The 3,920-nt window shown below is 41.2% G+C and overlaps 1 long non-coding RNA gene across 1 annotated transcript; it reads left to right on the top strand.

Moving 5' to 3' along the window:
• Positions 1-250: 250 nt before the first annotated feature.
• LOC139129007 (uncharacterized) lies at positions 251-500 on the top strand. The gene is made up of 2 exons (XR_011551485.1): positions 251-281; positions 387-500. It is a non-coding gene; the product is annotated as an uncharacterized lncRNA (long non-coding RNA).
• The last annotated feature ends 3,420 nt before the right edge of the window (positions 501-3,920 follow it).

Below are 3,920 nucleotides of genomic sequence, written 5' to 3'. Positions count from 1 at the left end.
AATGATGTGTCAAGTATTTAGCATATATCAACATACAACTTAAATATTTCCAAAAACGCATTACATCAAGGTGCACTATAAACGTTTATGACATACAAATGCAATCACCATGATTTAAGGTCATGATGTGATGCCTTCTTTCTTGCTGCTCATTCATTGCAGTATCCTTGTTGTGTCTATCCCCCAAGCTGATAAACAAACCATCGCATGAGCCACAGGCGTTCGAGTCAATGCAAGTTCATCTACTGATTAACGTACACGTACATGTAAGTAATCAGTAGGCATACTTGCTGCGAATCCGTAGCCTCTGCCACTCGGGTAGCTTGGTCATTGGAGTGGTAACAGAACACGTCAAGGAGTGGCAGGGCTCGTTTTCGCAGCAATAGGCATACTTGCATTGACTAGAATGCCTGTGGCATGAGCAGTATAAAGATGTACATATCATACTTTGTAACCCGCAATGTCATTTAAAAAATAAAATTAGTCATTTTGTCAACTTATTCACCATTGTGTTCGTTTCATAATACAGTGGAATTTGATCGAGTGTCCGTTTTGCCTTGCAGAGCTCGACAAGTCTACATGTTGCTTATCATTAGAAAAGTAAACATTTGCAACAAATTGAGTATTTGGTGTTAGATTACAGCGCACGCGGCGAACGTTTCCCAGACACTGTCTCGTCTACAATAATGACAGTCGTTTCAGCATGCCACTCATGCACAACAAGCTTGACACCGCACTATAGCTATAGCACATCATCAAAGTTTTTTTCAGCTACAGCTTTGTGTACTTTGATTTTAGGAAATATAACTCAGACAAAACTCACTGGCATATTTTCGAGTGTCGGATCTATATCTCGAGGAAAGTCCTCAACATCAACCGGACTGACTCTCGGCGTTTTATTACAGTGAAACATTGTATTTTTTCAGCAAGGTAAAGAATATTTTGAAGGCAGAGAGATATCATCGTCCCCTCCATGCTAACCCGTTGCCGTGTATGATGCCGTCCGGGAATTAAGTGCCAAAATACGGTGAATTATTTCAGAAACACTTGGTGTGTTATTCAATGGCACAAAATGTACCGTGTTGATTGAATTGCACTTGCCTGTGCAAAATCAACACTTTTCTTCAAGTCTATTTTGTAGCTCAGAGAAGTGTCAATTCAGAGAGAAGTGTCAATTGAGAAAGTTTCATTTAGCTGAGACAAAAGAGAAGCGGGATTAAAGTTTCATTTAGGAGTGTTTAGCATTTTCTGGTTGACAATATTCAGTGTTGTATCGTGTCAAACTTGTTGATAGAGTAGACTGCACTCGCAATGCTACAGACTGCATGCTGAAGGAACTGTTGTCGTGATTGCTGACATCGAGAGGAGAAGAAAGGTTTTTTTTTAAGAATTTACTTGTTTCTTCATAAAGTTCCCGATTTAAAAGTAAACACCTAAAAGAAAACTGGTGATGTGCATGTAGTGCAGTGTTATGCTTGTTGTCAGTGACATGCTGAAACGACTGCAGTGATCGTGACGAGACAGTGTATGGGAAACGTTTGCCGCGCGCTGTAATCTAACACCAACCAAAGACGAAGACTCAATTTGTTGCAAATGTTTACTTTTCTAATGATAAGCAACATGTAGACTCGTCGAGCTCTGCAAGGCAAACCGGACACTCAATCAAATTCCACTGTATATTCAGCACAACACTGGCTACTTACGTACGTTGTACCTCCGGGTTTTGTGCATGTGCAACCACGGGAACACAGGGCTATTTCGGGTCTAGCTCTACGACCAGTATGGCGAGAGTGTCCGGCTTTGACTACGCCGCCTCCTCCGACCATGATAGACAGTGGACTCTGTCTGTGCTCCGACATAGCCAAAGCCAAACACTCTCGCCATACTCGTTGGGCTACTTTGAGTCATAATTAGATTGCTGTCGACATTTGTTTACCATACATTAGCACGATTGCAGGGATCACTTTGGGGCGCGATAACGCGATATTTACGCTCAAAAATCAGAAAAATCGCATTCAGAAAAATCAATTGGGCAAAAAAGTCGCGCCGATAATTCAAATGGCGCGTACGTGATACCTTTACGCGATCTAAATTCATCGGTAACATTTGGCTGGTTTTCAGTACAGAACCACTCATTGTGTCGCCGTAGAGAGCGCTATAATTACGCGAGAGAAAAGCTGTTGCAGAGTTACCCGTTTCAACAGCGTTTGTGATTGGTTGCCAACAGGAAGTTTTGCGTTCATTGACAAATCATTGGAGTCGATACAGCAAGTGTTCATTGCTGATGTACAGTGTGTTGTCGTAGCTCAAAATGGCGCTTTCGAAGGAATATTCGTGTCCAGTACGAGTGGTAGTGCGAAGAAAAAACGAAAATGCACTATTCTGGACTACTGTACTTCCGTTACTCCCGCACTGGAAAGTATGGATTCGACCGCCTCCGATTACAACCACACTCAGAATGACAGTTTTCGGACAGGGTAGTGAATTTCGCCCAAAGCCGTTTCATAAATGACGAGCACAACGACATCTTATTACCATACCCTTCGAAACTTTATTGTGTTTATCCTCAAACTGTTAACACCGACAGAAGTGGCATTTAGGGGGGTCAAAGTTGCCAAATTTTTGCCCCATGTTGAGCGCGTGTAATCGGACTGCTATCGCAGCAATCGGACGTCGTATTTTGAATGTGATAAGGGGCTAAATATTGATATTTTGAAACTTCGAACCCCGATTTTCAATTTCGATGTGTTTAGAAAACTATGTGGAAATATTTCGTGATAATTAGTTACGTTTAATCCATGGACGACGCAATTATATTTCAACGTGTATAGCGCTTCTAGATATCGGACACGGGCTGTCCCTGTGTGTTGCATTCTACACCTAGTATTCACGGTGTGGCTAACTTCACCAAGTTTGTAGCGCCCGAAATATAAACCCCCCCAAAAACCCAAAATAAAATCCAAAACGGGACGGCAGCGTCACCTGACTTAATATTAATATGCTGTAGCATGACTTGTAAAACGCTATCAAAACGGAGCGAAGGGCGTATAACGAACAGCATGTCATTAAATGTCTGAAAACTGAGGTCGTCCGAAAACTGTCTCACTGAGTGTATTGTTATGCAAATTAACCAATATGCAGAAAATCAGGGAAAGTTAAGTCCGGTTCCCACAGACTTTGAAATTCTCCCACTGTTTTTTTTCATGTGCGATTTTATCTCATGCCGTTCTTGAGCCAGGGTAATCCCTGCGATTGGTAGGGGCAAAATCACTAGTATGGCAACCAATCTAGTACAATTTACAAACTAAAAAAACATATGGTGACCCTATATTGACCCTGCCATACCAGGAATATTTGACCCTAAATTTATATTTACAAGAAACTAAAAGTAAATTTTGAAAAAGTTTGATGTTCAAATATATTACGTTAATATTTATAACATTAAAAAGGACCACAAAATGTGAAATTGTGAAAAGAAAAATCATAACACACATACTAACAAAAACTAGCACGTTGTGTGGCCCGCAACAAAGCTTGCCTAGGCAAACGGTAATAGTTCACATCATACCGCAAGGTTTATCAAAGCTTTGAAACAAAGCTTTAGTGAAGCTTAGTGATAGGTAAGCTTTCTTAAAGATTTGACCATAACCTTTCCCTAAGCTTTGCTCCACAACCTTGGCACAAGATTCAGAGATAAGCTTGGAGTAACATTATCTACCGATAAGCTTGGCCAAACCTACAGATGAGTACCTTCGCACAAGCTTAGAGTACGGCCAAGCTTTGGCAAAGGTTCTGCACAATCGCGTGTGTAGGGCAAGGCGTTGTTGAACCTGGGCGTGAAACGTCCATTGTTGAACAAAGACGGGTAGTCGTTCTCAGTCATTTTATCATTTTACGTAAATGAACAACGAGAAAGTGAG

Source organism: Ptychodera flava, unplaced genomic scaffold (genome assembly GCF_041260155.1).
Source record: "Ptychodera flava strain L36383 unplaced genomic scaffold, AS_Pfla_20210202 Scaffold_84__1_contigs__length_488627_pilon, whole genome shotgun sequence".
Classification (NCBI taxonomy): Eukaryota; Metazoa; Hemichordata; class Enteropneusta; family Ptychoderidae; genus Ptychodera; species Ptychodera flava.
Note: the sequence above shows the minus strand (reverse complement) of the source record. Positions and strands in the feature narration are given on the sequence as shown.